The sequence below is a fragment of the Centropristis striata genome, chromosome 19, assembly GCF_030273125.1.
Source record: "Centropristis striata isolate RG_2023a ecotype Rhode Island chromosome 19, C.striata_1.0, whole genome shotgun sequence".
Classification (NCBI taxonomy): domain Eukaryota; kingdom Metazoa; phylum Chordata; class Actinopteri; order Perciformes; family Serranidae; genus Centropristis; species Centropristis striata.
In genome coordinates, this window is record NC_081535.1 from 23,482,175 (window position 1) to 23,503,274 (window position 21,100).

A 21,100-nucleotide genomic window follows, 5' to 3' on the forward strand; every position below is an offset into this window, starting at 1 on the left:
TGGAGAACCGAGGACCCTGTGCGAAGAAGTATTTTTCTCCCTATTTTAAGGATTTCTTTTAATGACATCGTCAACATTTCTCAACACAAACACATCAAAGTCTCACTGATAATTCAACAATAAAATAGCTTCATGTTGTGGCTCTCAGTATCATTTTTTTCTCCTTCGATTCTGAGAAATAAACTTTTATCATTTGTTTTACTGGCGGACATTTCTCTCATTTTTAGTGAAAAAAAATAAATATTTTGACTTTGTTTCTGCATAAAAATGGATTTTGATTACATTTCTAGCGAGAAATATATGTTTTATTTTCTTAATATTCACTCAGTGAATGTACATAATCACTTTGTGGTGAAGATCTCGCCAGAAAAAGACGATCCGCTGTGTTTTATTTTGAAATCTGTTTTATTTTGTAATCTACCGCGATCATACCGGATGTGGTCCTATCCTCCCGGATGTGCTGTGCGGTCTCATTGAATCGCGCTTCACTGTATTGGCCCGGACTCTGCTCTCCTGTTTTAGTGAAAAAAATATCTTCATTAAACAAACATTGTTGTCTTTTTTTAGCATAGATAATATACATACAGTATAATTATTTATTAGACAGTGTGTGATATTCGATATATTGGGTAGAAATAGGTTTTCACAACCCTAATACGGAAGAACTACAAAACGAGAGGTCTAGGGAGTTGTAGATTTTTTAATAAAACAGGTTTTCCCCTAAAATTGGAAGTTGGAAATACTTAATTAGTGGCTTTCCAGGGGTTTGAGGGGATGTCAATCACATTTTTGGCATCAGAATTTAAATATTGTCTTGTTCAATGGGGGATTTGTTATTTTTTCAGCATATCCTAAAGCTCCCCACTCTCACCCCTTAGTGACTATGTTCACATTATAGTCCATGTCAACACCTTTCTATAACAGTAGGTCTCATGTCTGTAACCCTTTTTGTCTCTTAGTTATAATCATTTAAATATGCCCCAGGGTTAAGGTTCAAAGGTCAATATCTCAAAGCAAGAATATTATAGAACCTTGAAATTGATATATGTTACTCTCCAGGCCAAGACCTTTCCGGTGATGTATTTGGTTTAGCTCTATGACAAAGTTTTATTTTTTTCAAACCTTGGAAATCTGCCCTAACAGACTTAGATTCCCACAGCCCTTTGAGTGCTCTGAGTGCGAGATGTGAAAAAATAAAACTTTGTCATAAAGCTAAACCAAATACATACATGAACCTTAACCCTGGGGCATATTTAAATGATTATAACTAAGAGACAAAAAGGGTTACAGACATGAGACCTACTGTTATAGAAAGGTGTTGACATGGACTATAATGTGAGCATAGTCACTAAGGGGTGGGAGTGGGGGGAAGAAAACCTATTTCTACCCAATATATCGAATATCACACACTGTCTAATAAATAATTATACTGTATGTATATTATCTATGCTAAAAAAAGACAACAGTGTTTGTTTAATGAAGATATTTTAACTAAAATAGGAGAGCAGAGTCCGGGCCAATACAGTGAAGCGCGATTCAATGAGACCGCACAGCACATCCGGGAGGATAGGACCACATCCGGTATGATCGCGGTAGATTACAAAATAAAACAGATTTCAAAATAAAACACAGCGGATCGTCTTTTTCTGGCGAGATCTTCGCCACAAAGTGATTATGTACATTCACTGAGTGAATATTAAGAAAATAAAACATATATTTCTCGCTAGAAATGTAATCAAAATCCATTTTTATGCAGAAACAAAGTCAAAATATTTTTTTTTTTTCACTAAAAATGAGAGAAATGTCCGCCAGTAAAACAAACGAATAAAAGTTTATTTCTCAGAATCGAAGGAGAAAAAAATGATACTGAGAGCCACAACATGAAGCTATTTTATTGTTGAATTATCAGTGAGACTTTGATGTGTTTGTGTTGAGAAATGTTGACGATGTCATTAAAAGAAATCCTTAAAATAGGGAGGAAAATACTTCTTCGCACAGGGTCCTTGGTTCTCCAATCAGATTGTCGCTCGCAGCGTCATGGAGGGCCGTGGTCGGGATATTATTGGAGTGAATAGACGGCTGTAGCTTCTGCTCTAAGCGTTTCTCAACGCCGCGAGCGGGTTTATATTGGAGTCAATTGAGAACCCAGAGCGTTTCACACAGACGTGTAAGGGTACCCTTTGCGTCAGTATGATACATCTAGGGGTGTGACAAATCGTCGGTATATTACGCTTTGGGAATGAGAACGGGTTGCAACAACCCAAACCACAAAGTGCAGACTTAAGCTTTATGCTCCGAGCTGCTGGAACAGTCAGAGCTGCTAGAAGTGTTGCAATCTTTAAATGTAAACTTCAAATCTACCTTTTCAGCCGGGCTTTTGATTAAGATTATAGACATTTAACCATATTTTATTTACTCTTTATTCTATTTACCTGCTGTTGTTGTAAATGTATATATATTACATTTTAATCATTTTTATTGTCCAGTGTGCTTTGTTCTCAAACTGTTAAATTGTTTTTTGTCCTCTCTGTTGTTTTGTGGCTCTATATGACACTTTGAACAGCACTAACCTGTGTGAAAGGTGCTTCACAGACAAAGTTTGATTGACTGATTGAAGACAACTTGAAGCTCAGCCGGGGAAGTAGGAAACATGGCACCATATGGACACAGTCGCCACACAGTTAAATCTTAATGTGATTAAATGAGGATAAGGCTTAAATCTTTAAAATGAGTCTGTAAGACTAGTTAAGATGTTCACAACATGCTTTTTTGGGGGGTTGTTGTTAATACAAAGTGTGAAACACCTTTAGATTAAGATGAATAATTCAGATTAGACGACTAACATGTATTACCACCACCAAGGAGGTTATGTTTTTGTAATTTAGTTTGTTAGTTGTTTCTGCTGACAAACAACCAACAAGACAAAAACATAACCTCCTTGGTTACAGAAAAACTACTGGCTTGATTATCATGAAACTTAGTGGACGGGTTTCACATGGGCCAGGGAAAAAACATTAACTTTTTGAGCGGATCCATTCTCTGAGTGGATTTATGATTTTGAATTGTGGTAAATGTGCTAATGTTTCTTTTTTATTCAGACCATGAATCATTTGTTTTTTAAAATGTTAGAAACTGTTAGACATCACAATGTCCTTAAGGCACAAGTATCTTTTTAAATAGCTGGTTTTGATGAATAAACAGTCCCAAACACAAAGATAATCAATGTATTATCACATAAGTTAAAGAAAAATAGGAAAAACTCAAAACTTGAGAAGATTTTTTATTAAAGATGACAAACAATCAATCAACCATTATCTGGTGAGCTTTGCAGCATCTGTTCTTGGACATTAAGTATTCAGTGAATCCAGCCAACGTTCATACATTTTGTAAGATTTCAGGAACCACTGAAAAGAGCAAGGACGTAGAAGACTGTCTGAGGTTTTTCCTTCAATGTGGTGTAAAAAACAGGCATGGAAACCAACTGATAAAAATTGAAAGCTTTGAGCTGCAACTGTTATAGTAATAAGCAATTATTCTGATGATAATCTCATAGTTTGATCTGTTAAATATCAGAAAACTGTAAAAAAATACGGAACCAAAAAAAAAAAAGAAAACAAGCGCAAAGCTCTACAAACCAAGATGTCTTCTTCAAAGCACTTGTCAGCTGCCAATTAACACTCAAAATCACAAATTTACTCAGTTCACTATCTCTTAAGAAAAAGACAAGTAGCAAATCCTCACATTTTGTATTTCTGCTTGAAAAATAAATCAAATAGACTAGTTAATTATTTGCTTAATCGTTTCAGCTCAAATGAAAGTCATTGTTTGATAATGTATAACCATCGATGTGTTTGCCATTCTTTTTTTTTTACTAATATGCAAAATCAATATCATCAGGGTTCCAGTTTTTGAATAAATGTTAAATATGCATCTAAAGATTTGGCCTACACTTATGCATTATGAGAAAAATAAATAAATTCCACTGAGAAATGTTGGTTCTGGCCTTGTTTTTTAAAACTGACAAGAAGAAGGGGCATCAAACTAAAACAATAAATCCTGACTAATCTAACAGCACAACAGAGTTAAGTAGATTTGTCACTTTTCATTGCAGGATGGTCGGGGGTAGGTAGACGGAGCCACAGAGACAACAAGTGTCGTAATGCAAAACAGGAAATATATGCATGTCTGAGTTCAAGTATGTGGTGAAGAGGGCCCACTCACGGGCAGGAGGATAAACTCGTAAAATCTGTCACCATTCATTAAATCAAATCTGCTCCTTAGCTTTAGAAGACCCCAGGTCTGGTCTGAAGGATCGCTTAAGAATGAGAAAATGTGTGTGGAACCAAGTAAATAGGTCAAACTGAGGCCCCCTTTAAATTTAAGACTTCACATGTGTTTCACATGTACTACACACTGCAATACCCTATGTGGCTCACACACAAAAACATTGCAAGCTGTTGCTACTGCAGCCATAAACAAAATGGCAGTTATGATTACAAGAAGACAACATAAAGAATGTCTGGCACTGCTGGAACGAAAACACTGAGACAGCCATAGTAGAAAAGAGGCCGTCGGTCCAATCGCCAGAATTAAACATTGGCATTGTTTCTGCAAACCACAGATACCTTAAATCTTGATGTTTCTAAACCTGTTCTCATTCCCTACTCACATATTGATGCTTTGTGAGGATTCCTTGCCATCAATTTTTGACACTTCGGTGGTTAACATTGCAAATTCAAACAAAAACTATTTCATTACAACCACGATTCCAAAAATATTTTGAAATTATCTAAAACAAAAACAAAACTGAGTGTGATAATTTACGAATCCTTTTTGACACATATTCAAGTGAAAACATGTCAACCTGATTGGGGGACAAGAGGAAAAGTCAGGGGATGACCAAAGTCAGTAGGATTCAACCTCTATGAATGTCAACATACAATAAAGCAGGAGCACCAGCAGAGCTATAAATGTAGAAGCATCTATCAAAGACTATCAGCACCTCTGAATTAAATTTCGTGACATCCACAAGAAACAGAGGTTCAGGCAATAGAGTTAAAAACATATTAAAGTCAAATACATTCATAAGTCGATCTGCCAAACAGATGAGGACCTGTGAGGACCAAAACCATCCTCTGATCTTGTTTTAACAAAGTACAGATACAGATCTTCCTTAACTTAACAAGGTCCAGTTCCTTTTCATAGCTTTGATTCACAAGTATATTCATAAGTCCAATATTAATGTGGGTAAAGAAATGTCAAAAACCGTTTATCTTCTGGTTTAATCTTCTCAAATGTGAATATTTGCTGGCTTATATGAGGGTAAGTAGAATTTAGTACAATTTCAGTGTTGAACAGGGGTTCAGACAACACAAGATTCATTTTGACCATCAAATATATTGATTCAAGTCAATTTTCATGCAAATATGTCAAATAATTCCCCATCCAAGCTTTCCAATTGGGATTTTCTCCTTATTTCTGACAATAAATTGATTATCTTTGGCTTCTTCACTAAATTTGGAAACAAATAGGCAACTTCAAGATGTTATCTTGGAAATGTTTACTTTTGATCAACTAGTACATGAAATATCTGACACCTAACCCTGAGCATCAACAAAGGGATATCATTCATTCAATTCATAATTTATTCAATTGAATGAATTGTTTATTTTAAAAATATTTTTTCTGTTTTAGTCCACTGAAATCCTTCTTTGGTCTCCTGAGACTAAACACTTATTGGCAGTTTATATAGCAATCTTTTCTAAACATTGTGGCTGATTCACCCAGTCCATACAGTTGTGCTGACGTGCTACTTGGTCCAGTCCTCTATAATCTCAACAGGCTGAAACTGGCATTAAGAAAAGCAAAGTGTCTCCAGTCTGACCTTCGGACAGGGATGTAATGATAGAGCTCAATGGCTCATGGGTGGTGTATCTCAACTGTTTACCTAAGATGAACCATGAAGCAAGTAAAATTAACATATTTACATGGTTACTTACATAATGTTTAATTATGTAGTGCTACAATTGCTGGGCGTTTAAGCAGAAGGCTTGAAAGTAGGAGGTAAATGTACTGTTGGATCTTTTCTAGTTAGAGAGTACAAATCTAAAAGGAATAAAGAATGAGGAAGAGTCTGAATGAATATGAAGTTGCTGTGTAAATGTTGCTCTGGGTGTTCCTTCGTCTTTAATACTAACTAAAACTACACATTTACTGTATTCAACTTTGACATTTGACTGTTTTTTCTGTAGATTAGAATCCAAGAAATGCTTTTTTATAGGCCCGTATATTACTTATCTGAAGACTTGAACCTAAATAAATCGAATATAAAAAAAATTATCTTCTCACAGACCAAGATCATCTTGTATCATATCTGTTTCTCTTGACTTTTAAATTGAGAGATTTTTCCAGCACGGGTCACAAGATTTATTATCAACAAACTGTCAGTAACTCATAAACATAGTAACACAGCAATAAGCTACTTCTTAGATGACTTCATTAGTTTTAATGACCCACTATAACTCCTGTAAACCCAATGACACTTGCAAGACGTTTGTAAGAAACTATATCTGCCAACAGTTTGTTTCGTGATTACATCTGGTTGTCAAATACGGAAGGGTTATGCAAGGTAAAATATTCTGCTACAAGTAGGGCTACAACCAACTTTTATTTTCATTATGAATTAATCTGCCACCTATTTTCTACATTAATCGGTGAACCGTTTGATCTATAAAGAAAGAAAACAGTGAAAAATGTCCATATAACACTCTGAAAGTCCAATGTCGTGATTTAACTGCAGAACAAATTAAACACCCTCACACTACGAAAAAGTTACAAGCTGGGTAAGAACCTCTCTTCAAAGAAGCTGCCGAAAGAGTTAAACTGTTTTTTAGAGAGCTTCATGAAATAAAAGGACGCAAGACAGAACAAGAAGACCAAGCTGGTGTTCTTGTTGATGGACTAGTAAGTAATGTTATCTGGCTTGTTATGTTTTGTGTTGTTGCACTTGCTTCATATTTGGCTGTGTTAGTGCTACAACAGCAGAGTAGTAGTAAATTACAGTTTGAAACTGTAGGGATGCTATAGCATATATACAGACAAATCCTACGTAATGTGGTATTAGTTTATAGTGGGAAAACTACAACTTTTGCTGCTTGTTAGTGCATTTTGATGCTAATAATTCTGTACTTTGACTTTTAAAGCATTACTTATGATAGGGCATTTCTTCACTACATATTACTACTTTTACTTAAGTACAAGATCTGACTACTTCCTCCACCACTGCAAGAAACATTAAAATACAGTTTGTATTTGCCTCCTCATATGTGGTGTTACATCCTCATCAGTCTGACTCTGAGTCACCTACAGCCGGCCATTTGCAGACACTGAGCAGACCAGAGATGTCACAGCTCATACAAACATGAACTAATATGGCTCTGAAGGCATCACAAATCCCTCTCAGGTCGCTCAAGAGGCCTTGCCAGTACATCTGCTGAGAGCCTCTGATTGCAGTCGGCACTAAAGAGCTTCAACCAAAACCACAGACGACAAATTCTGCATGGAGTTCCCTTTGTTGTCTCAGTGTGGTAACTCTAATGAGCTTGTGCGCTTTACAGATTAGAGGATCTGCACTCACAGGCATTAGTTTAAGGATTACAGTGACACTGGTGAATGATATGTACTGAAATTGACCCTTTGTTTACAGCTGTGTTTGGCCGGAATGAGTTGGAGTTTAATCAACCGCAGGGCGTGGTATCGTTAATAAGATCAGCGATTAGTCAGTCGTCAGTCCGGTTAATGTCATAGTGATGAGAAGGATTACAGAGCTGCTTTCATCTTTCACAAAGCAGGCAAATATAATTTATATTAAAGCTTTATTATAGAACTCCAGTTAGCTGCATTCAGTGGGGCTTGACTCAACTTTACCACATGCAACGTGCAAACTTTTATAAAGTTACCAGATCAATTTCTAGTTTAAAGGAACACTTTTATTGGAAGAAGACAAGGGTTGTGTTAGAAATCACATGCTGACATACTGTTCTTAAGTATGATGTAAAATTGAGTATGGAGTGCATATGCATAGTATGTGGATTTTTTGGATGTGGGAAATGCTTACCAAATGTATACCAGATTACCAGTTTGTCCAGTGGCGGAGAGGGAGGCATTGGGAAAAATAAAATAACAGTATAATAACAGTGGAAGTAGTCACCGTGACGTCACCCATTGTCTGGTCCGTGGACTCCTGTTTTGAAGCATGGAGTTTGGCATTTTGGCAGTTGGCTTATTGGTTTATTGCCAATTATTCAATTAAACAAACTGTTGTAGAGATACTCTTTTAGGGATAGCATGTTTATACTGGCTAAAAATAAGGATGATTAGCAGGTTTAATATTTACAGATTTAGTTGATGGGAATGTCTTCAGTTATGCAGGTATTTCACATACCAAAACTAGTGTGGACAAAGTAAAAATGCAACGCATTCTCATACCTAAACTAGAATAGGTTGTTTACCAATTACTCTCAAAAAGACGTGACAGCTTTCTATGACACGTTGTGAAATGGTTGCACTGTTGCAGTTTGTAATGTGGTTATGTACTAAAGTTAAAATTACGTTAAGTTTCGGTTTCATGGGGGACAAGAACAGTATTCTCTTGGGTGAAAGTCCTGAGTATGTTGAATTCATATTATATTTTCCTGTAAAATTGTTCTGATAACATTAATACAACTTTACTATTTGAACACCTGAACAAAACACTGCCCTGGCATTGAAAGCTACAAAAGGAACTTATGTCTGATGTTTTAGTCGACACAATCCAATTTGTGGAGTTAATGGTCTTATTGTGCTGGAGGAGAAATTATCACTGTCAATTAAAACAGACAAAGAAACATAAAGACATGCATTGACTGCATTAAGAGATTCTTTTGTAAGGGCTGCATGCCCTAGTGAACTCAGTGTTTAAAGTGAAGATGTTCAGGCGTTATTAACCACACAAAGGACGTCCTGAAATAAAGAGAGAAAATTTGACAGTAGATAGAATCTGCCTCAGTCAGAAGTGTGAAATAAACCCATTAACTCTGACTGAGTTTGCAATGATTACTATATTATAAATAACTTCATACTCTTTACACCAACCAATGAGAAAGTACAGAGTTGCATAGCTCATCTTTGATGTGTTTTGCTGACAATCACAATTCTAGATTATTCCAAATATGTGCACAATACTATTGTTGCAATAACACTGAAGCTCAAGAAGACACTGGTGCATTTCCTCCTCAACAAATCTTCTTAGCTGTTCAGAATAAGCTGTCCCAATAGACAAAAAAGCTGTAAATGCATCGGCTCAGTTATCATGTCAAACATTTAAAGCCAACGTCTCTGTTGGCGTTTACAACACTGCATTAGACTGTAATCCTCTCCCGGGTGTTGATGACATTCATGCCAACTGCAATCCTGCTACAGTACATCCCTGTGTTTCTGTTGGGAATGTTTCTATGGAACAATTCAGCTAACTTTTCAATAAAAGTCCAAGCTATATTTAAATGTCTCTAAATACATTAAAAACGTTTCTGTTAGATGCTTGGCTTCAAGGCGAAGCAATGTCTGCCCTTCTTGCTGGCACCATATATCTGCAAGTTGTCAGCCAGATAGTTTATAGACTCCTGAAGAGATATCTATGTAGTATTTTACTATCAAAAGATTATAGAAATGTAGCGTGTAGCAGATGTGTTTTCAAATCCGTTTCATAGAAGGATTAATCATCTTTCAAACCCTCAGATTTATCTTTCACCCCAAACCATACAGTACACACCTCACTACAGAAAAACTACTGGCGAAAAGGTGTAGCTTGTGCCAAAGAAAAATCTATTACTTTCTGGAGCAGAAAAATAATTAATAAAAAGATCTTTGAATCGTAATGAGAAACTTGTAAACCTGTTTTCAGACTGGATGACCTCTTGCTAGAAGCTAGATATAAACTTGCAGATCACAAATTAACCATGTAACACACATAATAATTGGCCAATATAAGATTATTGCAGATCAGTATTTGCATATAATTTGGCTGATAAGTAACAAGAAACTGCAGTACAGAAATGCCAAATTACATTGCAAATCATTTGTTTCTTACCAAGATAAAAAAAAACGTAGGTTTAGAAGTGTTAGATAATTTATCTTGTTTAAGAGTTAATTTATTATTTTAAGCATTCATGCTTATTTCTAGATTTAACAATCTTAATTAAAGATATTTTCCCTCAGATTTAGTGTGTTTATCTTGTTTTTAGACACACCTTCTTGTGTGTATGTTTAAAGATTCATAATTTAGAAATGTCTACAGTCTTGATTACATAGTATAACAGAGACACTTTCAGTAGGTAGCTTAGTCACCATTTAAAATATAAAATAAATACTTATATTAATACTTATTACAAAATATAGCAGATATTGTGTTTGATATATTATATTGTATGAGCTTTAAAAATCCAGCATCAGACGGGCCATAAAAAGATGTGCACTATCTTTTGTGTCTTATAAACTAGTATAACTAAAATTACAGGGTGGACATCTTTCTGGCGGTTTAACAGTAATCCTTGCCTTCAGTCCATTCATGCACGGCTGATTCTTCTGTGTTGGCAGCTTAATTTTGTGGCTCCAAACATGTCATTTAATGTCTTTAAAATCCATGGCATACAGTTTGAAAGCAAACCCAGATAGGTTACAACACTGGTAGTCTCTACTGAGCTGCAGGGACTCCCCAGTTTCCAGACTGCCTCATTCCATCCAGCTGACATTTCCCCCACTGTGGGAGATGGCTGGTCTTCACAGAGGCCACTCAGTCTGGCCTTAGTTAGCAGCTACTCAGCGCTTTCATGCACACAGCTGCAGGAACTCTGCGGTCTCCAACTTGGACGAGAACATATGGAAAATGTGTGGGAGCATGAAGTGATCGTTCTCACTCCTGTGACGTCTTTTACTGTGAAGTTCAGAGTTTTTTTTATCCTTATGAGAAATAGTCAAATAAAAATCTTGTGGCCAGTCTGAAAAGAAATGTTAAATGATAAAACAAAATCTTTCCTTATCTGAGGCTAATTTCTGAGATTTAGCACAGACAGACTACATTTTTGTTAAAATACTTAAAAAATATGGCTCAGTGGAGTGAAATATGGCATCACTAACATGCACCGACTGCACAGTATTGCACTGGGAAGAGACAGAAGTAAATTATTTCCTCTGATGTGCAGATGAGCCGGCTGGCCATCAATAACACTCTCTCTGCTGCATAGAGGGAATAAAGTGCACACCCAGGCTAAAATAAATACATCATGTAGATACAGTATATTTCAAACTAGCTGTCAGGCAGCATTGAGGCAGCACAGAACACCATTTTTATCTGCAGATGACAGGAAGGACAGAGGTGTCTGCAACTAATCATTATCTCTTCGAGGTCCTTTTATGTCCGATAAAAGACAGTTGGGAATATATAAACGAGATGTTCCGTCGGATGAGATGAATGAAATTTGGCTCTTCTATGTGAATAACAATGGAAACCGAACGCGTGTACAATGTGGCAAAGATTACATGGAGATGATATTTGGCAGTCGCTGTCCATCTGCAGGACAGACGTTGACTTAACACATCGTCTGCACAACCATCACCACATCCTTCATCCACAGGAGGTAATGTTCTGTACAAATATATTGAATAATGTCACTCGAGTCAGACTCAGCCACCTATCTATAACAACGAGACAACACAGTGTGTCTAAGGCTGCTGACACCACTGCTGTAAAATGTTTTAGTAAGAGGGAAACCACCAGCTGCAAATCAGCCTTTGTTCTCCCAAACACTGGGCAGGCGTCTACATAAATGGTCAATAAATCGATGGCATTTACGTATATATAAGCTTTTTTTTTTTTGACTCTCAATCATACATTCCCACACCAATGGCATCAGGCTGCCATGCCACGTGCTGCAGTCTGAATGAGTCAAAGCCACGACAGGAGGAGCTGCGTGAAAAGCCATGAACATTTTTTGCAAATGATTCTATTTGTATAAAATGTGGTAGGAAACATTACCAAATGCACACAAGGTACAACCAAATATTTATCACATGAGGTCACGTCATTTACAATAGAGCTGCAGACTAATTTAGAAAAGGGAGAAAGAGAAAACTAGGTGCCAATCAACAGAGGGTATTTGCCCCATACAATCCTATGCAACTGTCCACAAAGCTAAACCAAAAGTTGAATTTTTCTCCTCAAGTCACCATGATTTTTAGAAAAGAATTGAGATAAACAGAAAGAAGCAATAAAACACAATTCATAAACAATTTAGTCTTCAAAGTAATTCTGGAAACTACACAAAAGACTTCAATGTTATTGTTTCAAAACAACTTAAAGTTGTCAGCTTGTTGATATTTTAGTGCTGCAGGAGAGTTCTTTCTCTTAAAGAGCTGTTTCATGTACTTAACGCCAAATACCAAACAGACACCTCTAATCATTTCCAGCACACTGTCATCAGTCATTAAAGTGAGAAATGTGAGTTAAGATAAAGGAGGGTTTCTGTTGAGAGGTCAGCTCAAACAGAGAACTCCAAGAGTTTATCAAAAAGCAGCTGCTTTGTGATCTAAACACAGCAGCCGGGAAGACGAGAGGTGATGTCATGCTTATCAGGCTACTGGAAACATTAGTTCAGGTCAAACTACTTGATAAACATGTCTATGTTAAGTTAAACACCACCACGCCAAGCGTCCATTAATTCGATTAATTACTGGAAAGCAAATGGAATGTAATCAAAACTTTAAAAACAGCTAATATCGCTCTGCTGTCATTTAGAATGATGAGAAAGGAAAGAGCTTAAAGGATAGGCTCACATGTTTTCAAGTCCATCTCAAAACAATGTGCTCATATATATATATATATATATATATATATATATATATATATATATGCTCCTGTCCTGTCCATACTGGCAGTGAAGAGCTTCTTTTGTAAAGCTATTTCAGCGTGAGAAGGAGTCAAATATGCATTCCAATGTTCAACCAACACTATGCAATCTTTGCCAAGCCAGCTTGATTGGTTCACACGGAAATATCTCAATAATCACTGAATGGATTAGTATGAGATTTTTTATGGACATTCACGGTGCCCTGAGGACAAAATCTACTAACTCTGGTGGTTTCTTGACTTATCCTGTTGCGCACACGATGTTGACATTTCGGATTTTTAGTGAAATGTCTATAATAATTTGATGTGTTGATATAACATTTGCTTCTATTAATGTCCTCATCAGGATGAATTGTAATTACTTTGGTGATCTTCTGAATTTTCATCTAGTAACGCCAGAGGGTCAACATTAGATTTGACCAAAGTGCCAAGGTATTGTTTTTATTGAATTGACAGCTGAACAAAAACAATATATTTAATGTTCAAATGATGAACTTGTTTTTGTAAAAATGCACTCAAATTCTGTTTTTATTTACATTTCATAGTTTCCCTATATTTTGGGAGTCCGTTTGTAAGATGGATCATAAACATGCTAAAAGTCAACATGTTAACATAATTTTGCACTAAAATTGACTTCAATTTTGGAAGATACCAACATAGGTTTTCAAAACTGTTAAGACCTCCTGTCACCTTCAGAGGAACTTTAGATTTGCACTACATCAGAATCCCATTGGGGAATGATCCCTTCAATGGAGTATTTAATATAATAATGATTAGAGAAGCCAATTAGACATTGGCATTACATTAACATTCCTGTGATGCAATGGTTTCTTCCTTACTTCCTACTACCCTACTTCTGCTGCATTTTAAAATCTGCAGACAAATCTGGGTAAGTACTCAAATTAGTTTCTCCAGGACCAAATTTTTCCATGAAAACTCACCAAGTGAAATTGTATTAATATAGACTTGAAAAGACGTGAATCTATCCTTTAAAGTAACAAAAACCTTGATGTTCCAATTTATAAATGTCTTAGAGCCAAATCAAGCCTTACTGCAAGGAGGGAAATGCAGTCAACCACAAACAGTGAACTTGCCATCGACTGTGGCAGACACCAAACCACCGAGTCTTCCTGCTGCACACGAGTGAAGTTCTTCCAGATATGAAGTCAGTTTTTTGGTGCTTTAAAGCCTTTGTGGAAGAGATCAGCATCTCCGATCAAGCAATTTTAATCCTCCTCAAAACTGTCAGAATCATGAGTTGTGGTGTTTACCACAACCCAGAAGCCCTGCCACATATGTGGAGATGTTAACTTTCTGTTTGACAAAATCTCTCATCAGACTGTTCTCTGGTCTACTTCATTCATGCTTCACGCTAATTGACCTAAACAAGTGAAACCAACGACCATTTTTGATCAATTTCACATACTAAAAGGAGTCTGCTTTGTCCATGTACGATGTCCAAGTCTTTTGTTTCCATTGTTCCACTGTTCTACTTACTGACTTTTGCCAGGAAAAGGCTTTAATGATACAGTATCTGGGTTTTAGTTTGGATTTCAGCAGAATGTATTTGATTAAACAGTTGGTTCATCCAAATGACAAAGAAATATCTTTTTTAAACTAAACCCCAGTGGCATAAAGCCATGAAAGTGAGTTGTCTTTGAGATTCTGGCCTCCAACCCTGTATTATGGAGTTGAAAGGCATTTCTTTTGTGGTGCATAAAGCATTGAAAATACTTTGGAAAACTCAAAAGAAGTTTGTCCCACTTACTCTGGATAATCCACAGGCCTCACTCCAGTGTTTGCACTCAAGCTACTTTCTATAGAAGAATGAGTCCTTAAAAATAGGTTTAAATATGTATTTTGTAATATGGATCTTCTTTTGGATAGTCTTTGCACTGCTGAAATAAAAGATCAAACAGAGCAGATCAGATTGAGATGCAGATTGATTGAAACCTACTCTAAAATAATTCATCAATTAGCTGATCGACAGGAAAATAAATTGGCAATTGTTTCTAATATTGGTATGAAAAAATGCTTATTATTCCAATGTTTTAGTTTCTCAAATGGCAGGATATCCTGCTTTTTCTCTGTCACATGTCTGTGCTGAGAAGTTTTGATTTAAGAATTTTTACATGCATTTACATGTTTTACTATATATATATATATTTTTTTTTTTTTACATTTAATAAGCCATATTAATCGAAGAAATTGTCAGATTAAACGATAATTAAAACAATGGTTAATTGCAGGCATAAATGGAAAAGTTTGGGCGAAACATGAACAATTCTGGACTGAACATTCTCTCATTTTGATCCAATTTACTTAATTAGAGAAGGGACAATAACTTATGATTTTAAAAAAAGTATAAAAAATGTCCCTAACTTACATGTTGTCCATAGTTAAATAATTAAATTAAAGTTTCAATAGAGGAGGATGGTCCAGATATGGTGTTTGATTTACTGAAGACTTTTCATGTACATCAGGACAGTGAGGGAATGTATCCCGTAATCAAAAGCCTCAACCTCACACGCCCAGACCAACCAAAACAATCTGCTGCTGCTATGACAACTGCCCTTGTGTCTTCAGATGTGGGTGACTGTGGGAGGTGGAACATTTCCGTAGATGTTACTCATATAACGATCCTCACACGGACACAGTCATCCGGCTTACAACTTGAAGGAGATTCTGTGGTAAAAGTCAGACATTCAGACAAATCAGACAATTCTTTGATTATTGATTAATCATTTGTGTCAATTTATAGGTAAAAAAATGCTCCTTACTGGCTCTTAAACATGACAAATTCTTGTGTTTCTTTGTTTTCTATCTGTATATTAAATATTAAATGGGTTTTAAAATGTTGGACATACAAATCAAGGTATATTAAGACTGTGGACTGTATAGACTAAATGATGAAGAAAATAATAGATTACTGTAATTGAAAATGAAAATAAATCCAGCTAGTCATTGTCATACTAGTATAAAAGTGTTTCCAGTGCTGCATTAAAAACAGTCTACAAGCTGCCAATCTGCACAAATGTTACCTTGACAAACCTCCGTCTGGTACAGTGAAGATACTGAGATTCGACCCCTGTAGTTTACAATCATATCATTTCTGAGATAAATTTAGCATCCGTTTCTGTTTGCCTCAAACTGTCATCTATCTCCAGGAGAACGTGACTGCTGTCTCTAAAACCATGGTGAGGAAAACACAAACATCTTAGACAGTGAGAGCGATAGGGGGAAAGCTCAGCGAAGCAGGGAGCCTGAACGGGGGATGTCGTTGGCCTAAACCATGATGTGCCGACACATCAGCCAGCTGCACCTTTCAACAACTCCTAAACAATACACCAAGTTACAGCTGGGGGCTACTTTCTCATGTTGTTGTGCAATGCTATTAACTAACAAAACAATCAAGTGTTATAAAATACTCACTTTGTTTAACATAATCCTCCCAACCATAAAATTGAAGAACACTTAAAATCCTTATACTGGACACCTGATAATGGTAGATATTATTGTATATTTAAAGATCCTCTAATGTAAAAACTGAGATTTGAATATCCTTTTGATAAAGCAGGTCTAGGTGCTATATAAAGATTTGAGGGTATCAAAACTGACATCCATGTCTTTAAATGACTCATTATGCAGAATGGCCCTTTTCAGAATATATATCACTGAGTTAGTGATGCAAGCAGTTAATGTGCAAGCATCACACATAATTATAATTAAACTACTTTATGTACTGCAGTAGTATGAAATGGAAATAATCAACTAAATGTCTGTATTTTTCAAACTGCATCCTATTTTTCAATGTTTTTGTGACCTTTCGGTGCAGTACTGAGGGAGAGAGCTGTAGCTGACAACAGCAAAATTAGCTATATGGTAAACGGACAAGGCAACCTAATAGTAAAAGTCCTTGTTTTTGTCACTGACAGGCTCAGATTGTCATTGTTATTAAGTGTCTAACAACATTATGAAAAAACTAAAGTTGTTCTGAATATCTTGCGTAAGGTTCCTAAGATTTGTTTCCTGAAGAGGAACACACAGAGAAGGGAGAAAGGAGTGCTGAGAATAGTGAAAACAATGCTTTGTGTATGTGCATTTCTGAGTTGTGCCAACAAAATGATGAGCTACATACTGCAGCTTTCATATACGGACAGGTTGAAGTTAGTTAATTTTGCTACAAATGGATCCTAACATTCCGATGCCTGTGTTAATTGACTATTTCCAAAATAAAACAAAGATGCTATTTACAGAGTGGAGGGACATCATAACTTGTCCTTGGACATGGGCCCTATTCTATCATGCATTTCCAAATGTTGCTTGACACCTATAAATACAATCTGAGTGTGTGCACAATGTCCCCTTCTCTTTTACATTGTTTATACATCCCTCAATATACAATAGTTGACCAAGTTAAAAAATTGTTGTCCTTATTAGTCAGACACAAAAACATGGGAAATAAGGACCCATGTTGAAAAATACTAAAGTTCCTGTTTAAGTAAATGTACTATTACTTCACATCTCATCACAAGGAAAAATGCTTATATATCTAGTCTCGTATCACAATATCAATATAATATCAATATATTTCCCAGCCCTACTTTTTAACACACTAGTGACCAAATCTATTCTGTCTATATGAACAAGGATATTAATGTATTTGAAGATAAAGCCCAAGTATCTTGTTTAAGTAATACAAATTCTGCCGACGTTACAAAAACATCAGAGTAAAACCAAGTCAAGTAGAGTTATTTCTTAAGACTTACCGCATGAGAGCTGAGATTCAACCGGAGCAAATGAAATAAGCTTCTCTAGAAGAGTCCTCCAAAACATATGCAGAGTTAAATCCGACAGCGTTTAACATGATCCAGTGTCACAACAGGAGACATTTTATCCACCGGTGGAGCACTTATTCTGTTGTTAAAGCAAAAAAAAGAAGAAATAATGAATTATTCCTTAGCAGAACAAATGTGTAATGTGTGTTGGTTTAGCCAACAGTAGCTGATATGTGCATGGGTCATCTGCCTCCCTGCAGGAAGTCTGTAAAAATAAAAGAGCCAAAATCAATACCGGTAATAAGCCATCAACTGCACAAAAGAGGTCAGTGCTTCCAGACAGCGAGGGATTAGAGCTGGCATGCTTGTCTGGGTACAGCGGTCTGAGCGCTGCTGTCCTACACTTGGATGGAAATTTTACGACCAAAAACGTCGACTTTTATTGGACGTTCTGTATGATCTGCTGTCTTGATGAATTAGCTAGGAGGACTATTAAAAGACAGCCATTTTTTATAAATTTGTTTACTTTTTTAATAGATTTTTGCATTTTGCCAAGTTCACTTCAAGGCGAGTCAATGAATGAGGGCATTTAAATTTCAGTTCATCAAATATTTCATTAAATCTGAAATGCTTCACATAAAAAGGCTCACTTGCCATGTTCCGTTTTAATGACATTTACTAAATCGATATAGCTACTAATAAGCATGTAATCACATTTTGGACTCAATTTTGGCAGCAACATTGCAGCCACATATTGCTGCCAATGTGTCAAAAACATATTTGCATATTTTCCTATTTTTTCCTTTTCACATTATAACAAACATGTTTGTTATTTTATTACTTTTTTCTTGTTATAACCACATTCCACATTATTATTATGATTTATTTTAGAGATTAATGAACACTTTGAATTTAACATTACATCACAGTAGGATACACAGAGACTGAATGAGTTTTATAGTTTAAGGTCAGCTACCAAGAGGGTTTAAGTTTAGTAGAAGATTTATGGCAAAAGATTAAAGGAAACGAAAATGAAACCCCAAGAAAAAAAATGTTTTCACAACCCAGCTGACCTTTGGGTTGACCTATAACCCATATAATAAGTAACACATAAATCAATGAGTGATTGAGGTCCTGTGTTAAATCTGTCGTAAATATTCTGTGTTCATGTTGTTAGCAGGTCAAAGGTAAAGCTGACATGGATACTTTTTCGCCCATTTGATGCTTTTCCTGAGGCGGCTACCCCATAGGAATTTTTTTTGGGGGGGAATCATCTTTGGCTGACTGATTTATGTTTCTAGTCCCAATAAATAAAAAAGGACTGGGAAACCCTCTGTGGTTGTTTGCCTTTTCTTGACACTTATGTAATTTCCAGGACCAAAATAAGAATTTCCCTCTTTCACTGTAAATGTTATTCCACCTAAGGGGGTTATCTGGAGACAGGGAGGTGATGAATAAATCAGGACTTTTTTCTTTAACCAGCTTTCCTCCCACTCTCTGGAATCTGAGGATGTTAAATGTTACCTCAGAGTGTCATCAGTTGATTACATGTTCCTAAAAGAAACCTTTGGACAATTACATTATTTCCATGCATTAGTCATGAGAATGATGTGTATAACATCCATGCAGTGTTTTCTCTCTCACTGCATACAGTAATAATAGTGAGGGAAATTTAAAGTAGTGGCAGCTTCTCAAATGACAAGATTTACTGCTTTTTTCTGTCACTATCCATGTTTGCATTTAACAGTCAAGCAAATTTTAAACAAACTTTTGAAATGTTGCAAGAAAGAAATGCTATTTGGTGTATTTTGAGTAAATAAAGGCTAGTTTTGTCAGAAATTATCACTATAGGGTACACATGGCTGTAATCTGCCAGTAAACAGAGTAGAAGATGGGTTGAAAACGGGAAACAAAACAAGGCTTCTTAGCCATCTAACCCATAACCAATAAAAAAAAAAGTGTTCACAGTGCAACTATAAAACAGGCCTCCATACAACGCTGCTGCCAACTGCTTCAGATTCTCCCCTTCTGAGAGCAAAATCATGGAAAAGCCTGAACTGGTTGTGTTGGCCGTGCCAGAGCTTTATTTGAGGGATGTCATGTTACGAACCCTAGATACCAGGAACAACTGGAGACTCAACGCATAATGTATGCTAATGATTTAGAATTTGCAGTGTAACATTCTGTCTTGCAGACAAAACAGCTGTCAAGCGAGTTTTGATTTGTTTAGAAGTAATCCAGTCATTTTTCGTCAATGCCCCTTTGTAAACTTGATTCTATCAAAAGCCCCTCAAGGCTGAAGTTTCCATATGAGTATAAAATAGGGAATCTGTGTGTGTGTGTGTGTGTGTGTGTGTGTGTGTACTTCACAATTGGTACATGTATTCACGCCCGCCGATAGGGGGGGACAAACGGGACTGCTGTCCCGGGCCCAGGGTAGGGGGGGGGGGGGCAGAACTGGGCCCTCATTAAATTATGGAATGATTAAAAAAATAAAATGAAATAGGCCTATTTGTGGAAAAAAATGTAATATTTATTTGAGTTAAAAGCTTTTTATTTATTTTCTTCCTAATTGTCCTTGAACTAGTGGTCAAGAACCCCCCACCCCCAACACAAAAATGGTTTGGCCACTGATCAAACTTTGATGTTGCCGTTTGATTTGAAGTTCGCTCAAAATGTCCGGTAAACACAAGTCCGGTGCTCAGAAACGGAAAGAAAAGAGAAGACGAGAAGAAGAAAATGGAGGCCTTATTTTATGAACAAATATTTTAAAAAAAAAAAGGTGGTGACGGTGAAGCTGGGACTAGTAAAGTGAATGTAGAGCAAGGTAAGAAACAGCGCAGCCAATGTTTACAGCCTTGTAACGTAACCTAACAAGCTCGCTCTAATGTTAACGTCCATTAGCTTGTATGAAAGCCTGACACAACACGCTATCTTTGACAGAAACAAAGTTTGGTAGCTCCGTCAGAGAGGATGAGACAGAGAGGGGAGAGATCCAGCAGCTGTCAGGTGACAGAGAGACTGATGCGGGAGGAGAGGAGGGACAGGCTACCGGTGAGAGAGAGAGAGAGAGAGTCATTTATAGTTTATTTATTTAGTCAGTTATTTTCCTGCTAGTGTCAGAATTCCAATACATATGAAGAGTGTATTTAGCAACAGCGCATGTGTAGTTTGTTAATCTTAACCATTATTGTCTCTTGTCAAAGAGAGATGTGAAGAGAGGAAGAGCAGAGGAGAGGAACAGGAGAGAATGTTTTTGCTTGCAATGTTTTAATTAATATTTAATTTATTTTAAAGAATAAAATAGATACATAAAGCTCATTGCACAAATAGGCTATCTGCAAAAAAGCTTTTTGTAAATCAGGGATATTATACTTGAAAG